Below are 20,556 nucleotides of genomic sequence, written 5' to 3' on the forward strand. Positions count from 1 at the left end.
TACCAACTAGTGCCCCTCCCTCGAGTCTCTTAAAGGGCTAGACCCCGTTGAGTGACTTAACGCCTGTCCGTTGCGGATTCGCTCCATCGCGAGTAGTAGCCCCTACATTATTATGGATCTGCTGCTGTACGACAAAAATATGACATGAACCGCTTTAAAATGTGGACATATTTCACTTACAGCAGCGATGTGACTGTATGAAGAACAGCAAAGTTAGGAGCAGGTAGCATCATGCTAATCAGGATAAACATCACTGCGTAACTTGGGCTGAATGGAAACCTGCGTGGAAAAAGGGGACAGGGAGAAACATCAATAAAGGTTACTTAAATTAAGCCAATAGATTAATACAATTTATGTAGTTTTGCTTATGTAATGTTTCGTGGTCTTTATTTGGATATGCATGTAGTTGTAGAATTGGCCATCTAAGTGAGGCTGTTCCTAGATCATCTACAAGAAGGCCTACAAGAAGAAATTAAAATGGCAAGTACAAGCAGCAGTAAGTAAATATTTAAAGACGTATTCCCATTTACATTCCTGTATGTTTACAATTGGCTTTACCGTTTTGGATCAGAGGGAGTTCATTTTGTCATTTTCCTACACAGATGAGTTTGAACTCATTGGCCCCCGTGGTGATGAAAAGCATCAGTTCGGCTCGGATACCACTCTCTCCTGTCACCTGTCTCCTGAAATCAGTGCTGCTGCTATGGAGATCAGGTGGTTTAAGGGGATGGACTGTATTTGTCTCTATAAGAACAGGCAGGTGACGGAGGGGAAAGGCTACGAGGGCAGAGTGAACCTGTTCACTCATGAGCTGCAGAGAGGAAACGTCTCCTTACAGATCAGAGACTGCACAGAATCAGATAGAGGCTACTATCTGTGTCACGTCACCAATGGAGACCTAACAGAGGAACTTACTGTAAGAGTGTGGAAGAGTAAGTGTTCCAGAGGTTCACTCTACATAAACATCACCGGCACCATCGTCATCAGTGTTTCATCTCAGAATGAACGATGAAAAGACAGAAGTGAGAAACAGAGACGTTCAGATAAAGGAGGTAAAACATACAGAGGATAAATGGTGGTAGTGTGAAGGACAGATGGAGCATTTCAGTAGAAAGAACAGATACTCTGTTTCTCACTTCTCACACATCCAGATTACAGCTGCATAGTATAAAAGTCAGCTGTGTTTAAAGGCATTCTAAAAGAATATAAAAATTGTGGATTTATCTAAATTAAAGCTAAATGAGAAACTGTTACAAGCAGTGAAATATGCAGGGTGCAAGCTGTGGACAGAATGATTGAAAGCATCACGTGACTGTTTTTTTGCAGTTTGAATGTGCAAAATATTTCTAATGAGAGGTATTGTGTTATAAAAAGGTTGTTTTCAAGTATTCTAATTATAAATTTTATGTTTTATCTAACACTATGTTCCCTTTTGTTGTTTTGCACAGTTCCTCCCTCAAGGGTAAGTAAATATATATATACATTCTTCTTCTACAATATGATAATCTTACGTGGCTCAATTACATTAACCAGAAGAGCCAGTAATACTACTCGGTCAGCACTTCTAAAGTCCCTTCTGAAATGTGGAGTTTATGGTGAGGGCCACAGTATGGTAGGTAACATCATATAGAAATGACTAGCAGACTAGTTAGCTACTTAGTTTGTAGTTAGTTTGTTGGTTATAGGCATGTTGCTTCACACTGTTTGGATTCTATTCAGAAGAACTACTTTTCAGTCTTTTTTTTTTCACATAAAATTACTTAAAGTTAGTAAAAGTATTAAACCTGTGTGATCCCAGGACTACCTGGGGACTTTAACATGGGGCTGTATATGCCCCAGAATCCCTGTGCCATTCATCCACTGGACTAACCCATTTCCAGTGTGTGGAAAACCAAGGACTGCTGTTTCCCTGGATTGCCAGCCCTACTGAAGCCCAACTACAAGAGGATGTCTGATGTCAGAAGGTCCTGGTTGATTGTGATCTCTGGTCTCTGCTTAAGACTACACTGCTACCTTTGCCTGCACTTTGTTGGCAAATCCAAAGTGCTGGGGACCAGTGACTCAGGTTCCCTGGTTAATGTAGTGCCTTGCAATACTATACCTCCTGCTTTGGAGGTCAGTGGGTCTCCTTTCACAGTCCATACTGTGTTGGACCATCAATGCCTTGAGGGCCAAAAGCAGCACTTGGTGGATCAAGGGTTCCTGATGAGCAGTGCTGGGTCCTAGTTGCAGATATTCCAAACCCAAGCCTTACCCAAGGCACCTGGACCATCCTGCTCCTCTGCCCCAGGGCCACTGCCTATTTGGCATTATTCTGGTGCTCAGCCTTGCTAGTCTACTGATCACCAGCCTGCCTTTCACTCATGTCATCTTTCATCAGTATTTTTGCAGTGTTTCTTGTGTTTGCACAGAGTTTCTGTGCTTGCACCAAATTTTACATTTTAAGAGTCTGGTGCTTTTCCTGGTTTTGATTCATTTTCCCATTTTTGTATGACCTTGCTTTAGCCTAGCCCCTGATAGCCAGCTTGTTCCAGTTTTGATGTTTAGACTATTCCTTGCCTTCATTTTTGGAATGTGTGTGGAAAGATTTGCAATAAAGAAACCCTCTTTGCGATGCACATATATCCTGCTTCATGGAGTAAATCATTACATCAGCAGTGTACTTTGGTTCTAATTTAGAATTAAGTTTACACACTTTTAGAGGGTTTTGCATATTGTATTAAAATTCTTGACATCTTAAAATTGACACCTTCAATTAAAACCAAATGATCAATTCCAGAAGTACTACAGAACTTGCATTCATCTTCCACCATGCTTGACTGATGGTTGTAGACAGGGTTCAAAGAGTTACATGCGTTTCACAAGTGTACAAGCTATTTCCAAAAAAGTTGGGATGCTATGGAAAAAAAACAAAAACAAAATGCAATAATGTGCAAATTATTTAAACCCTTTCATTGAATTCAAATACAACATATTAAATGTTGAAACTGAGAAATTTTATTGCGTTTTGAAAAATATAAGCCCCTTTTGAATTTGATGCCAGCAACACGTTCCAAATAAGCTGGGACAGGGTTAACAAAAAGCTTTTGACTTTCATCATCTATGGTACATAGTCAAACTTAGAAGATTCAGAGAATCTGAATGAATCTCTGTATGTAAGAACAAGGCCTAAAACCAGTATTTGCTGGCCATGATCTTTGGGCCTTCAGATGGCACTGCACTTAAAACATATATGATTCTGTAGTGGAAATCGCTGCATGGGCTCAGAAACACTTCTGAAAACCACTCTGTGGAAACAGTTTGGCCCTGCATCCACAAATGCTAATTAAAATTCTTAAATGCAAAAAAGAAAGCATATATGAACAGGATCCAGGAATTCTGCCATCTTCTCTGGACCTGAGCATGTTTAAAATGGACTGAGGTAAAGTGGAAAAGTGTTAATTCTTTTTTGAAATAATGGATGCTGTGTGCTCTGGGATAAAGACCACTCAGCTTATTTTCAGCACACCAGTTCAAAAGTCAGTATTCATGATGGTATATTCATGGGGTGCATTAGTGCAAATGGCATGGGTGACTGGCACATCTGTGAAGGCACCATTAATGCTGAATGATATATATGTTTCAGCAACATATGCTGCCATCCAGGTGACATCTTTTGTAGGGAAGGCCTTGATTATTTTAGCGAGACAATGTCAACCACATTCTGGATGTATTACAGCAGCATTGCTCCATATTAAAAGAGTCAGGGCACTAAACTGGCCTGCCTGTAGTCCCGATCTGTCACCCACTGGAGAATTGTTGCAAATAAAATGAAAAATACAACAAAGGAGACCCTGAACTGATAAGCAGCTCAAATCCTACATTTAGCAAAAAATGTGGAAACATTTCACTTTCAAAATTATGAGGTGATGCAGCACAGTGGGAAACATCTCAACTCTTTTAGAGCAGGTTGTTGGTTGGCATCAAATTCAAAAAGAGTATAAAAAACAATTTCAACATTTGATTTGTTGTCTTTGTACTATTTGTAATGAGGTGTAGGGTTTAAATGATTTGCACATCATTGAATTTTGTTTTTATGTACATTTTGCACATCCCAATGTTTTGAAAAGTACATACTAAGGAAGAAATTTGGCAGTGAAGGTGTCTTTAGGTAGTTTCTTCTGTGAATAGTAGTATATTTGAAAGGGAACATAATCTCAGTGACTCTTTTGGGAACAGCTTTTGAGAGAACACAGCTGTTACTGTTATTGATTTTAATATTAGAATGATGGGAGAGTTAAAGTGGCATTTGGTGCACAAAAAAATTATTGTCAAATTAAAAGGTTTGATGCTGAAGTTTGTGTCGGAGGCTTTCATTTATTGTATGTATTGTATAGGTTTTTGGTTGGATGAAGTTAAATGGCCACAGCTACATTTTGAAAATGAGACAAGCTAGTGTTAACAATGTCTGCCCAAAACAGGGATGTGTTTTGTTTATTGTCTAGATTATGCATCTCCCCCCACCCATTTGCATGGACTATCCTCCAGTCTGTTAGCTCTGCATACTCAAAAAAAGATGGTCCTTCAAAGGTTCTTAGGGCAGTGGTGCTGTTTATAACCATGAATTTTATATGGAGTTCTATATAGCATCAAAAAGGGTTCCTCTACTGTTACAAGCTTGGCTTTATATGAATCGCAGAACACTTTTTGGCATTATATAAAAGTATTTTTGTTTAAACGTGAAATGGTTCTATATAGAAGTCATGGTTCTAAAACCATTACCTTCACTAAAGAACCCATAAAGAACCATTTTTGATTTTGTGTGTACATGAAGATCTACTGCCCTCATTCAGAATTGCCCGGTTCATGATTTTTATAAAAATTAGAAAATCTTGGGCTAAAAGTACATTTTGGGCTACTTTTAAAATTGACCATGTTTGTTTAAAGGGCTTGATTGGGACTGTAGAAAATAAAAAGTAATTGTTTTATTAAAGTCAATTTCAGATGTCAAATTTGTTCATTAATATGTTCTTTTCCAGGACCGAGACTTTTTAGTACGGCAGGTCAGTGCACCAATTATTAAATTCCATTAACTCATGAAGCATGTATATCCTATGTTTCTTTTCCATTAAAGTTTCCAACTGATGACATTTGTGTGGTTATTGTCTGAAAACAGTCATGATTCATTTTTACATGACTATCATCTAACCTCTCTTTATGCCTCAGAATTAAACAGTTGTTTTTGTCACTGTGTCTTTAAAAGCTGTATATTTAAATAGCCTCTTTTCTGATTGGCTGAATAGATTGAGCTAAACTGCTGTAGGCTGAATAGATGGAGCTAAACTGCTGTAGGCTGAATAGATGGAGCTAAACTGCTGTAGGCTGAATAGATGGGGCAAAACTGCTGTAGGCTGAATAGATGGGGCTAAACTGCTGTAGGCTGAATAGATTGGGCTGAACTGCTGTAGGCTGAATAGATTGGGCTAAACTGCTGTAGGCTGGATAGATGGAGCTAAACTGCTGTAGGCTGAATAGATTGGGCTAAACTGCTGTAGGCTGGATAGATTGGGCTAAACTGCTGTAGGCTGGATAGATGGAGCTAAACTTCTGTAGGCTGAATAGATGGGGCTAAACTGCTGTAGGCTGAATAGATTGGGCTAAACTGCTGTAGGCTGAATAGATGGGGCTAAACTGCTGTAGGCTGAATAGATTGATTGTATAAAAGGGTGTATTAATGGGTGAAATCTTTTGTTACAGATCAAAATTAGCATTGATGACATTATGAGTACGTTCACTGTAATGTAATGTTTTTACTGTAAATGAATATGTTCCTCAGCTCCTTGCATTATAATTCAATGTTTTATCAAATACAATATCAGTTTTATAATGACACATCAACAGTGGTTTAAACAGTTTTTGGTTATATATATAGTATAACATCACGTGTGAAATCTTGCTGTTTTATTCACTTTTATAGTGGCACAGTGAATGGACAGAAGAGGAGAGACTGAAAATGGAGGAATCTGTTCTGCTGACTGGTAAGGATGAAAATTCGTATTTACATTTACACAATCTAGGTTATGTGATGTGTTTTGTTGTCTGCTTCAGGGGGGATAATCAGACTTTTGAGTAATCATACCTCATTACATGATGTTTTCTATGAAAAAAAATGTATTAGCATGTGCTTGCTTTTGTGAACAGTGCCAAGCAAGGAGCAGTACAAACACAGGGGGAATATATACTGGGGTTAAGGAACAAGCAAAGCTTAGGAACAATTACAGGGCAGGGACACAGATCAGACACAAGTCATGCACATGACTAAAGTAGCTAAGATGGAGTAGGAAATGGCCAGAGACATGAGGGAAGGTAAATCAGAAGGGAAACAGATAAAGAAAATGCTGGGCAGGGTCTTACAACATGAAACCCAGATAGCAGTTATGCTACTTTAGTAAGTGAGCACTGTAGGTGCTAGGGTGACTGTATTTGGGTTTTCAAAAAAGAGGACACTGGGCGCTGGAGAGCAGCAAGGGGAAGACTGTAGAAGATGAATGTCAACATGAAAGCAAAGCCTAATCTCAGACATTTTAGACATTCTTGGAATCTCAGCTGGGCATGTATTTTAGGTCCCAGGTAAAGGACTTCCTGGAAAAAAGAGGATGTTTGGTCACCCTTGTAGGTGCTAATTCAGCACTGTTTTTTTCTATACCCATATGTGACAAAAAATGTATCTGTTATATCTGTTCTAAATTTCAGAATTGAAAGAGGAGAGGCATCCTGTACTAAAAAACTTAATGAGCTTTACTGAAGAAAAAAAATCTCAGGAGGAAAAGCTGAAGAGAGCTGAACTGGAGAACACAGCCGAACAAACGGACAGCATAGAAGAATTAAAAGAGGAAGAAAAGCAACAAGAAGAGAGAGAGTACATCAGAGCGATCAGTCTTGAGCTCAGAGAGATGCAGGAAAGAAGATTGAGAGAGAGAGTGGAGATGAGACAAAGAGAGGAAGAGGAGATCAGAGGAAAGATGAGAGCTGTTGCGGATGATTTGAGGAGCTCAGAGGAAGCAGTTAAAAAGATAAAGGAGAAGATAGAACAGCATGAAAAACAAAAAGATGGATATAATGAAACATTATCCGAGGAGAGAAATGAAGAAAAGAGGAGAGAGCTGGAGAAAGAAATGGAGAGAGAAAATGAGCAGATAAAGGAGGCTGAAGAGGAGCTGAAAAGGATGCAGGAGGAGAGGTGGAGGAGGATGAAGAAACTCAGGCTGGAGATGGAGATCAGAGAGAAGAATGCATTAAAAGCAGACACACACTTCATCAAGAAGCTGCCTGAACTCATTAGTCAGACTGTTATAACTAACAGACAGAAAGAGTTTGATAGACAGATGAATGAAAAAGATAGAGAGATAAAAACACTCAAACTAAACCTTTCAGAGATGGAGAAAGAAAAAGAAAAGCAAATAGAAGAAAGAAAGAAGACTTTAGATGAGAAAAAGAAAAAGCTACAACAAAAAGACGCAGAATTAGAAGAACGTACAGAGACAATAGAGAGCAGAAATAAAATAATAGAGGAGAAGAATGAACTACTGAGAGAGAAAGACACTCTACTGGAGAACACAGGGAAAGAGGTGGAAAGCTGTAAAAAGCAGCTGAACACACTGAGGAAGGAATTGCAGGACAAGAGCAGCACACTACAGGAGATGATGATCCTACTGGAACTACAGAAAACTGAACTGAGGGAAAATACGGGCAGCTTGAAGAGAAGGAAAGACTTCTTAGTGAGAGAAAAACACAGCTGATGGAACGAGACAAGCAGAGTGAGGAGAAAGACAGACTTCTAGAGGAGAGAAACAAGCAGCTGCAGGAAAGAACAGATCCAGACTCAGCAGCTCCATTCAGGAGAAGAAACAGCAGAGACCTTTTCCCTCCAACAAGTGAGTGATTTGTGATTCAGATAATGAAGACAAAAAATATGATGAAGGAAGAACAAATCATGAGCATTGAAGTTGGCAATGACTGGGAGACCTGGAGAGGCGTGATTGGGAAGAATGGCCTGCCCGATCTAAACCCGAATGGTGAATTGTTATTGGACTTCTGTGCCAGGCATGGATTGTCCATAATGAACACCAAGTTCGAACACAAGGATGTTCATAAGTGTACATGGTACCAGAGCTCCTTGGGTCAAAGGTCAATGATCGACTTTGTTGTCGTTTCATCTGACTTGGGACCATATGTTCTGGACACTAGGCTGAAGAGAGGTGCTGAGCTGTCAACTGATCACCATCTGGTGGTGAGTTGGATCAGATGGCAGGGAAGACTGATGGTCAGATCCGGTAGGCCCAAGCGAATAGTGAGGGTGTGCTGGGAACAACTTTCAGATGCCCCTGTTCGCAATGATTTCAACTCCCACCTCCGGGAGAGCTTTTCTCACGTCCCGGAGGAGGTAGGGGACATGGAGTCTGAATGGACCCTGTTCAAAAACTCCATTGTGGAAGTTGCCAGGCGTAGCTGTGGCCAAAAGCTTGTGGGTGCCTGTCGGGGCGGTAACCCAAGAACCTCCTGGTGGACACCGGTGGTGAGGGAGGCTGTCAAGCTGAAGAAAGGGGCCTTTAGGGACTGGTTGGCCCGAAGGACTCCCGATTCAGCAGATAGGTACCGACAGGCAAAAAAGGTGGCAGCTGCAACGGTGGCAGAAGCAAAATCCAGGGCATGAGAGGAGTTTGGTGAGGCCTTGGAAAAAGACTTTCGTTCAGCCTCAAAGAGGTTCTGGACAACTGTCCGGCGACTCAGGAGGGGTCGGGGTGGCTGCGCCCAAGCTGTATTCGGCAAGGGTGGAGAAACTCTGACTTCGAATGAGGATATTGTTGGTCGGTGAAAGGAGCACTTTGAGGAACTTCTTAATCCGGTAGACGTGCCTCCCTCATGGGAGTCAGGGCCAGAGGCTTCTGGGGTATCAAGTTCCATTTCCCTGGTGGAGGTCACTGAGGTAGTTGGTAAGCTCCTCAGTGGCAAGGCACCGGGGGTGGATGAGATTCGTCCAGAAATGCTTAAGGCTCTGGATATTGTGGGGCTGTCATGGCTAACACGCCTCTGCAATATTGCATGGACCTCGGGAACAGTACCCTTGGACTGGCAGACTGGGGTGATGGTTCCTATTTTTAAAAAGGGGGACCGGAGTGTGTGTGCCAATTATCGGGGTATCACACTGCTCAGCCTCCCTGGGAAAGTCTATGCAAAGGTGCTGGAAAGGAGACTCCAACCGATAGTTGAACCTCAGATTGAGGAGGAACAATGTGGATTCCGTCCCGGCCGTGGAACAATGGATCAGCTTTTCACCCTCTCACAGATTGTTGAGGGGGCATGGGAGTTTGCCAACCCAGTCTACATGTGTTTTGTGGACTTGGAGAAGGCTTATGACCGTGTTCCTCGAGATATCTTGTGGGAGGTCCTCCGGGAGTCAGACTCTTTCAGTGTTAGCATTGGACTCTTGTTCATGATATTCATGGACAGAGTGTCAGGGCGTAGCCGGGGTCAGGGGGGCATTATGTGTGGAGGCGGGAGGGTGGCATCTCTACTATTTGCAGATGATGTTGTTCTTTTGGCGGAATCACATGGATGCCTCCAGGGCTCGCTGCAGCTGAGTGTGAAGCGGTTGGTATGCGGATCAGCACCTCCAAGTCTGAGTCCATGGTCTTGGCCTGGAAAAGGATGACATGCCCACTCCAGGTAAGGGGAAAGGACCTGCCCCAGGTGGAGGAGTTTAAGTATCTTGGGGTCTTGTTCACGAGTGACGGGAAGAGGGGTCGTGAGATCGGCCGTAGGCTAGGACAGGCGGCAGCAGTAATGCGGTCACTGTACCGGACTGTAGTGGTGAAGAGGGAGTTGAGCCAAAAGGCGAAGCTCTCTGTTTACCGGTCGATCTACATCCCAACCCTCACCTATGGTCATGAGCTGTGGGTAATGACCGAAAGAACGAGATCGCGAATACAAGCGGCGGAAATAAGCTTTCTTCGTCGGGTGGCGGGCTACACGCTATGTGATAGAGTGAGGAGCTCAGTCATCCGGAAGCTCAGAGTAGAGCCGCTACTCCTCCGCATTGAGAGGAGCCAGCTGAGGTGGTTCGGGCATCTAATCCGGATGCCCCCTGGAGGTCTCCCGGTGGGGGTGTTCCAGGCACGGCCTACCGGGACAAGACCCCGGGGTCGTCCCAGGACCTGCTGGAGGGATTATGTCTCCAAGTTGGCCTGGGAGCGGCTTGGGGTCCCCGGGAATGAGCTGGAGGAAGTTGAGGGGGACAGGGTCATCTGGGATTCTCTTCTCTCCCAACTGCTACCGTGACCCTGTCCGGACTAGCGGTCAATGATGATGGATGGATGGATGGAAGAACAAATCTGATTAATGTCTATAACAGATTAGATATTGATGATTTAAATATGTAGAATAAGCATTAGGGTACTCATTTACCACAGTCTTCCTACAAAATATATATTTCAGGGATTTAATAAGTACACATACACTATATATAGTCAAATAATTTTGAAAGGATGCATCCTACTGTTGTATACTGGGTGTTGAGACTCCTCATACTGGATGGATGTTTTCCAAAGTGTAAACGATTTATGTTTGGTGTGCTAACATGACAATTTAACAGAATAGCACAATAACCAAGATGCAGTTATATGTTTTATGTTAAATTCCTCATTTCCTCATTCTGGTTGATTTTCAGTGAGTGGAGAATCCTCTGGTGCAGCCTCTCCAGTGTCAGTTCCTGTAGCTGAACTCAGGCTGGTGCTGCTGGGGAGGACTGGATGTGGTAAGAGTGCAGCAGGAAACACCATCCTAGGCAGAGAGGAGAGGAGCCAGGCTGGAGTGTCTACAGTGAGGCAGCAGAGTGAGAGCAGACAGGGGGAGGTAGCTGGGAGGCAGATGACTGTGGTGGACACTCCTGACTGGTTCTGTCCTGGACTGTCTCTGAAGGAGCTGAGGCAGGATGTGGGACTCTGTATCCATCTGTCTGCCCCAGGACCCCATGCCTTCCTTCTAGTCATACCAGTGAAGCAGTCTACAGGAGAGGAGAGAGGCATGCTGGAGAAAATGGAGGAGATTTTTGGAGAGAGATGTTGGGGGAACACCATGATCCTTTTCACTGTTACTGATGAAGTCCAAGAAAAGAACATTGAAGAGTTTATCCGGTCAGGAAACCAGGAGGTCCAGAGATTCGTAGAGAAATGTGGGAACAGGTTTCACTGCCTTAATATTAGAGAGAGTGGAGATGATTCTCAAATCTCAGAGCTGCTGGAGAAGATAGAGAAGATGGTGGAAGGAAACAGAGAGAAATTCTACAGCAGTGAGATCTACCTGGAGACAGTATCTCATGTTAGTGAGATTGAGAAAAGATTGATAAGAGAAAGAGCGGAGATAAAAGAGAGACAAGAAAGGGAAAGTAGACAGAAACTTCAGAGATGTGTAAAGAAGGCTCTTATAAAGTTCACAGAATCAAATGCTAACTTTCATGCACAAATAAATCAGCATGAAGAGCGAATAACTAAACTTGAGAGAGAGTTAAAAGAGGAAAGAGATGAGAAGAGAAAGGTAGTGCTGGAGAGAGAGGTGGAAAGAGAGATTCAGCAGAGGAATGAGGTTTATTTGGCACTAGAGAGACTGAAAGAAGAGACTGAAACTGAGAAGAGAAAGATGGAGGAGAGACACAAGCAAGAGATGGAGGAGATCAGGGAGATATATGAAGGAGAAGCTAGAATGGAGACAGAGAGAAACCTCATGAAGACCATCCTGCTTGAACTCCAGCAGAGAATCTGGGAAGTCAGAACAAAGAAACAAAAAGATTTTGATTGTCAGATGGATGAAACAGAGAGAGAGTTACAAACACTGAGACAGAGACTCAGAGAGGGAATCACAGCAGGAGGAGATGATCATGAGGAGGACACTAGAGGACTATTTAGCAGGTTAACACAGCTGCTCTTTTGGTGGACAGGGAGAGATCCAGTTATAATCACTGGGTCAGATCAGTGAGAGCTCCTGACTGACTTTCAGTCATAACAGACACACTGATTTCTCTGGGGTGTAAGGAGTGATGTAGTTTGAAACATTAGTTTGGGCCAAGAATGAGCAGTTATGCTACATTCCAACACAGGGCGCAGAGATCAGACTGCTTCACTTACTGCCTTTAATCACTGGTACAGGATCAGTTCTTAGGACGGCAATGAATGTGAAGCAGCATGTTAGCAATGGAGCTGAATGTTTATTAAAGATATTATAATGTAAAGTGTAATGTAGCCTATATTTAACTGAATATTTATAAATATTTAAACATCTTAATTGAATGGTTATGGGAAAATTATGAAACTAGTTATTATTTAAGATTATAGATATTATAGTGTCACGAAAGTAAAATATTTTCTTGTAAAAAGTCTCTCAACGTTTGACATTTTACAAGGCTGTAGTCAGCTGCTCATTCCCCAATTTTCTGTTCCACCTTAATTTCCACTCCTGCACCATTTAAGGTGGAACAGGAATATTCAAACAAGAGGCTGACTTCATCTTTTTAGTTTGACAGTTTCTCATTGCAGATTACATGTATCTGAAAACCAGCCAGAGTGGTTATAAATGCAAATAGGTCTTTTTGTCTCCGAGTTATTATTGATGTTTATTGATAATCATTGTCTTATCATTGTCAAATTTTATATATATACATGTCATATTTACCCACTACTCCAAACTATCAGTGAACACAAACACTGTTGAAGCCAACAACTATTTTTACCTCTGGATCTACTAATTGTATGAGTTGTGTTGCTGTATTAAACTGTTGTATCGAACATTTTACAGTTTTGTGTTCAAATATCATGATCATGAACATTGTTTACATGTCTTTAGTATACAGAAACCACCTGCAGTCATAGGAATGTTATGAAAGACTTTGCTGAGTGAGTATGTAGTTGTGTGCTTTTTAAACGTCTACACTAAACTCTGCAAACGTCACTGTAGTTTAGTCATACATTCCTCTGGCTGAATGCATGTAGGAAATCTATAAATATACAGTGATCACAATGTCTCAGGAAGTTTTCTTAATTATCTTTTTTATTAGTATTCTTTATTGTGTCCAACCTCTTGTTATCTCTTAGACTTTTTTGTGTTACGGTGCCTTTCAGGCTAATAAATGTAAATGTTCTGATTGGCTGGCCTGTCTTCTTCACACTGCAGTCTGGACTGGAATGTTGAAGAAACTGTTAAGTTTGCTAGTCAGCAGAGTGCGGTAGAAGACAATAGAAAGTTGTAGTGGTCACCGGAGTGCGGTAGTCAGGAGAGTGTGGTACTAGTCACTTTGGAAGCTGGCATGTTCCCTGAGTTTTTCCAGCAAGAAGGTGCACCACCACATTATTGGTGTCAGGTCCGAGCATTCCTAGATGAACAGTTTCCTGGAAAGTGGATTGGTCATCGTGGGCCAGTTGAATGGCCCCCAAGGTCTCCCGATCTGACCCCCTTAGACTTTTATCTTTGGGGTCATCTGAAGGCAATTGTCTATGCTGTGAAGATAGGAGATGTGCAGCACCTGAAACTACGGATACTGGAAGCCTGTGCTAGCATTTCTTGCACACCATTGTTTTTCTTGTGAAATTCTCAATAGGGTTGATGTGTCACATGACCCTCTTCCCATTGAAAAAACTAAAGTTGGGGATCCAAAATGGCCGACTTCAAAATGGCCACCATGGTCACCACCCATCTTGAAAAGTTTTCCCCCTCCCATAAACTAATGTGCCACAAACAGGAAGTTAATATCACCAACCATTCCCATTTTATTTGGGTGTACCCATATAAATGGCCCACCCTGTATTAAAAGACTGGTTTACCAAGAGAGACACTGGAGGATTTTCACCTAAAATGAGTTCATGAAGAGAGTCTTGTTATAAAAATGATAACAGGACATTAGTCATAATTAATGTTTTAGTACTTTTAGTCCATTTTAAGGCAAATACTTTTGTAATTTTACTCAAGTTGAGGTCTAGAGTAAGGACTTCTACTTTTACTAGAGTAATATTTTACCTTGGGTATCTCTAACTCCAGTACATGGTTTGTGTAGTTCGTCCACCTCTGCTAGCGTTGACCTCATCGTATGATTGGGGGAGTCCTAACAAATGGGTGGAATTGGAGAAAACTAAATTGGGGCAAAAATTGGGTAAAAATCCCCCTGCAAATTTTTTTTAATCATTCTCTACCTGTTTGGCCAGCCGCTGATTTTCCTCCCTGTGAGCAGTGCCCTCACACTCCTGAAACCAAAACCAGCACATGAGTTTTACAGTATAGAACAACAGGCCATTAAATGATGTTTGGGCTCTTCTAGCTGCTACTAATACAGGGGTCACCAATAGGAGGACTAAGTCTGGACCCACACACTGAGAAGCGTGATTTGTCACTCCAGAGAACACATCTCCACTGCTCTCACAAAGTTGGGAGCATGAAATTGTTCAAAATCTCTTGGTCTGCTGAAGCATTAAGGGTTCCTTTCACTGGAACTATGGGGCTGAGCCCAACTCCTGAAAAACAACACCACACCATAATCCCCCCTCCACTGAACTTTACACTTGGCACGAGGCAGTCAAACAAGTAGTTCTCCTGGCATCCACCAAACCCAGACTCATCCATCGGATTACGAGATGGAGAAGCGTGATTCATTTCCCCAGAGAACACGTCTCCACTGCGCCACTGAGTCCAGTGGCAGCACTTCACACCACTGCATTCGACGCTTGGTAATGTAAGGCTTGGATGCAGCTGCTCGGCCATGGAAACCCATTCCTTGAAGCTGTCTCTGCGCTGTTCTTGAGCTAATCTGAGGGCCACATGATGTTAGGAGGTCTGTGGCGATTTTACATATAAGAAGTTTTAGAATAGATTAACAGCTGATGAATAATATAGAACACATGTTTATTTCTCTGATGAAGGTGATATTAATCAATTATAGCATTGATATGTCTTGTACATGTAAAGACCACTCCCAACAATGTGCATCATTTCTTAAAAGTGGTATATCATGCATTTTAGACTGAAACCCTGACACAGGAAACCAACTTCTCCCAAATACTAAATTCTTGTCCTCAAGCAGAACTAGTGTTATTTCAAAAATCATCTAAACTGTTTCAGAAGAGAAAAATAAAAACCAATTAAGAGACTTTCTTCACTAAAACTAAAAACAATGATAGATGCTGTTATATTTTTAAGAGCTTTTAAACTCGAGTTATAGGAGTTTAAAACCGCACCTCATGTATGTCCATGACATCTGTGAGCTCAAACAGCCAATGAGCAGCTCCGCTCGCCAACCAATCAGCACTCAGTAGCAGTAATGCCAGCGTTCTGCTGCCCCAAACCCCAAGGTACGTTTTCTCTGCTTTTTTAGTGAAACACATCCTTCTACTTTCTAAAATTAAAGGAAAGTTCTAGGCGAGTGACTAGAAACTCCTTTAACTGTTACTTTTGAGCCCTCTAACGTCTTTCCCCCGCATTCATTGAGGATTTGCTTGTGGGCGCCCTCTGGTGTTTCGCAGTCCTGATGCAGTCCTGCTGTAACGGGGGAAATAGGAAGAGGCCAAGCTCCTCATGAACCGGCTCTGCTTGTAGGCACTCATCAAAATCATTTTCTGATCGATAAAGTCAAAGTTGGATCACTCTGGCAACCCCCTGGATCCACATCGCGACCCCTTCAGTTAAAAACCTCTGTTGAAATCAAATATATGGGGCAGTTATTGTAAAAATAATTTTAAAGAGAGCAGAGAATCCATGACCTGTTTCAGCACCTTGGATAGTTCATTATCACCATCTCTCTCTCTCTCTCTCTCTCCTCTTAAAGGGAATAAAACTGAGGATGTTTTGTGCCCATCATGCTCTTCTTCCATTTGACTCTTTGTGTACTTTGTGTCTGTTTGTGTCAGTTTAAAGTGCTGTAAAGTTCCTCTGGGTTCTCCGGTTTCCTCCCACAGTCCAAAGAAATGCAGTCAGGCCAATTGGACATGTTACATTGCCCCTGGGTGTGAGCGTGTGTGTATATGTCTGTCTGTCTGCCCTGTGATGGACTGGCGACCTGTCCAGGGTGTGTCCTGCCTTCCGCCCGATGACCGCTGGGATAGGCTCAAGCACCTCCCAGTCCCTGAAGCAGGTCAGTGTCATGCTTCATCAAGGCCTGAGGTGAGACTAGCATGGATGAGCCACACTCAGCTTGGTCAAGACTCAGGTTGTTCAGTGATGCTGCACATTAGTTAATACCACATAACAGAAACGTGAAGTTTAGACATTCACAATTTTTATTTAACTTTCATCATCCTTTTAATAAGTTTTTTATAAATTTGAAAAAATCTATGATTTGAGTCAGATATGAACAACTCTTTATGGTTGTGTTTGTTTGTATTTCAGCTACATACTTGCAGGAGTGTAAAACGGGAGAGGATAGGGTGCAGTTCCTGGAAAACCTGATTCTATTAAAAAAGTCTTGGCACCAGCTATCCCTGCAGAAAGAGCAGGAGCTCTGAGGTGTGTGGGTGTGGTGGCACACCAATTTTACTGAACTCCAGTGCTAGTGTGGTGTTTTGTGTGATGTACTGTGTTTAAAGCAAGTTAATACTGTATGCCACAGGTGCTGTCTAAAGAGCAGGAAGAGAAGAAAAATGAGGAAGACGAGGATGATGGAATAACAGAGAAAAGAACAAGAACACGAAAGGGTTCATGAAAGATGAGGAGGTAGACAGAGAAAAGAGCCGAATCTCCATCTCCATTTCTCTCAGCACTGGCTTGACTGTTCCTCTTTACCCTGTTCCATTCCCACCATCTCGACTCACCTGCAGCAAACAACAAAGTGCTAGATCTAATAAACACACAAATAAAAACAGATCACACAACCTGGTTGGTTTATCCTTATCTGTCACTCCAGCATCAGTCACTCAACATATCTCACTCAGATTTGAGCTTTCAGAAAAGCTTTTCAGCTAGAAACACATATACAGTATCTCACAAAAGTGAGGACACGCCTCACATTTCTCCAAATATTTGATCTTTTCATGGGACGCTATAGAAATGAATCTTGGATATAACTTAAAGTAGTCAGTGTACAGCTTGTATAGCAGTGTAGATTTACTGTTCTCTGAAAATAACTCAACACACAGACATTAATGTCTAAATAGCTGGCAACACAAGTGAGTACACCTCACAGTGAACACATCCAAATTGTGCTCAAAGTGTCAATATTTTGTGTGACCACCATTATTGTCTAGCACTGCCTTAACCCTCTTGGGCATGGAATTCACCAGAGCTACCTGGTGGAATCCTCTTCCACTCCTCCATGATGACATCATGAAGCTGGTGGATGTTAGACACCTTGGACTCCTCCTCCTTCTGCTTGAGGATGCCCCACAGGTGCTCAATTGGGTTTAGGTCTGAAGACATACTCGGCCAGTCCATCACCTTTGCCTGCAGCAAGGAAGTCATCTTGGAAAACTGCCATGTGGTGCAGTTTCCGAAGGGAGGGAATCATGTTTTGCTTCAAAATGTCACAGTACATGTTGGAGTTCATGTTTCCCTCAATGAACTGCAGCTCCCCAGTGCCGGCAGCACTCATGCAGCTCCAGACCATGTTGCTACCTCCACCATGCTTGACTGTAGGAAAGAGACAGTTGTCTTGGTACTCCTCACCAGCGTGCCACCACACATGCTGGACACCATCTGAGCCAAACAAGTTTATCTTGGTCTCATCAGACCACAGGACATGATTCCAGTAATCCATGTTCTTGGACTGCTTGTCTTCAGCAAACTGTTTGCGGGCTTTCTTGTGTGTCAGCATCAGAAGAGCTGATGCATTGTGCGGCGTATGGTCTGAGCACTGACAGGCTGACCTCCCTCTTCTTCAACCTCTGCAGCAATGCTGGCAGCACTCATGCGTCTATTTTTTTTAACCAGCCTCTGAATGTGACGCTAAACACATGGACTCTTCTTTGGTCATTCCTGGCGAGGATTATCATTCTCGACTCACATCGCAAACCTAACTTGGTCATGCAGATTTCTCCTGTACAACATCTGGAGGATTCAACCCTTTCTCACTCGATAGGCCACCCTGGTGCTTGTGCAGTCTCTTGTCATCTCAAGACTTGACTACTGCAACTTGTTTTTGGCTGGTCTTCCCATGCAGGCCATCAAGCTTCTGCAACTCATCCAGAATGCAGCAGCACGGCTCGTCTTCAATCTCCCCAAGTGCAGCCACGTCACCCCACTGCTGCGCTCCCTTCACTTACTTCCTTCACTTGCCTACAAAGCCAAACATGGACCAGCCCCTACCACTTAATGGCAATGGTGAAATCTCAAACTGTACCACGAGGCCTTCAAGCTTCAAGTGCAACTCGGCTTGACCCGCCATCCTCCAAGGCGCGTGGAAGACAAGCATCGAGACTGTTCTCTGTACTGGCACCCAGGTGGTGGAATGAACTCCCACTATTTGTCTGTACAGCAGAGTCTTTTGCTGTCTTCAAACGCAGACTGAAGACATATCTCTTTATACAGCACTTAAATGAGCACTGACTTAAGTATTGTGATGTATTGTACTGCTAGAGGTATAAAATTCAGGTCCAGAAAGTAAAAATCCTTCCCAAAGTTTTGTTTCAATGGCCTGGCTTCTCTAGTTAGATCAAACCGCCAGCAGAACTGTCCAGGTAGTTGGAACAAAATCCTGGGAAGAATTTTTACTTTCTGGACCTGAATTTTACACCTCTGTGTACTGCACTTATGCCCTGTATTGCACTGTATTGTACTGTTCTGTGTTCAACTCTGTTCCTTTTCTCTGGGTATCAACAGTGACTTTTTGTTTCTAGCAGTATCTGAGCTCAGGACTAACTTTCTCTCTAACCTATTGGTAACTAGCAAAGATACTTTCTCTGGATAGACAAAGCACTTCTTGTAAGACACTCTGGATAAGAGCATCTGCTAAATGCTGTGAATGTAAACGTAAATGAGGACAGGTTCAAACTGGAAAACTGCTGTATGACCTTGGCCACCATGCTATAGTTTCAGGGTGTTAGCAATCTTCTTATAGCCTAGGCCATCTTTGTGGAGAGCAACAATAGTATTTCTGACATCCTCAGTGAGGTGCCATGTTGAACATCCACTGGCCAGTGTGAGCGAATTGTACCCAAAACACCAAATTTAACAGCCCTGCTCCCCATTCACACCTGGAACCTTGTAACTCTAATGAGTCACATGACATCAGGGACGACACAATTGGACACAATTTGGACATGTTCACTATGAGGTGAACTCACTTGTATTGCCAGCTACTTAGACATTAATGGCAGTGTGTTGAGTTATTTTCAGAGGACAGTAAATCTTTTCAGCTACACAAGCTGTACACTGACTACTTTGTTATATCCAAGTTTCATTTCTATAGTGTTGTCCCATGAAAAGATATAATAAGATATTTGCAGAAATGTGAGGGGTGTACTCACTTTTGTGAGATACTGTACTTACATAAATACACACCTACATAGATTTGTACTTTTTTAATCCCGGAAGGAAATTATTTTGTTGTAGCAGCAAAGCACAGCACCTGTAACACAGACAGTTCTAAAATGAAAATCATATAGTGTAAAATAGAGGAGACTGAGCTGTAAACATTAAACAACCTGAAACCAAAACAAATAAATATATGCACAATAAACAGTTTTATACGGTGTAAGATTTTAGGGCTTACTTTATATATATATATACATATATATATATATATATATATATATATATATATATATATATATATATATATATATATATATATATATATAAACACTGATAACTCAAGTGACTTGTATTCGTAGTGGGTTATCATAAACTTCAATTGAACTGGTCTTCCAGCAGAACTCTTATCCTGTTAATGTTAGAGTTGCTAAAGTTAGCGCAGGCTTAGCTAACAGCTGTTTACACAAGTCTAAATTACTATTAGAAATAGAAAAGACACTTAAAACCAACTCAGGTTTTAAAACTTTTATTTGTTTTAGAATTTCTCTTATTATTTTTCTGAGAGCAAACATTCATCTAAATGAGGTGGCTTGCTAGTCCACCGCTGCAGAAAGCCGAAGAGCTCAACTTTAACTAATTACAGGATTAGTTTCGAGTAAACATCAGGATGAAAAGTTTGGTACGACAAACAAATTTGTCAGGTAGTTCTCAATTTAACTCAAATAAAGAGTGGAAACTCACAGTCTTAACAGGCCCGTATCCTCCATCATATATTTCCCCCCTGAAGTCAACTTATACTAACTGTATGATTTTATGTTCATTATTCATTTTTACATGACCACTTTAAAAAAAAATCTTTTTATCCTCCAGAACTAAACAGGCTGTTTCTGTTGCCATTAATGCATTCATTTTCTGTTAATTACTGCCTATTGTAATTAATGTATGATTTTTTCCCCCTTATTTGTTCACCAATCCTCTTAAAAAAGTTATTCCATCATTCTAAATTTGAGTTTAGGTTTACCAGTGCAGCCTACATTGGTGTGGTGTAGTTAATGGGGGCTCTTTTATGGGCACCACTGA

The 20,556-nt window shown here is 41.9% G+C and overlaps 1 pseudogene; it reads left to right on the forward strand.

The window, feature by feature from the left end:
• The first annotated feature begins 8 nt into the window (after positions 1 to 8).
• LOC108429712 lies at positions 9 to 12,268 on the forward strand (annotated as a pseudogene).
• Positions 12,269 to 20,556: the final 8,288 nt, after the last annotated feature.

This window comes from Pygocentrus nattereri, chromosome 23 (genome assembly GCF_015220715.1).
Source record: "Pygocentrus nattereri isolate fPygNat1 chromosome 23, fPygNat1.pri, whole genome shotgun sequence".
Lineage (NCBI taxonomy): Eukaryota > Metazoa > Chordata > Actinopteri > Characiformes > Serrasalmidae > Pygocentrus > Pygocentrus nattereri.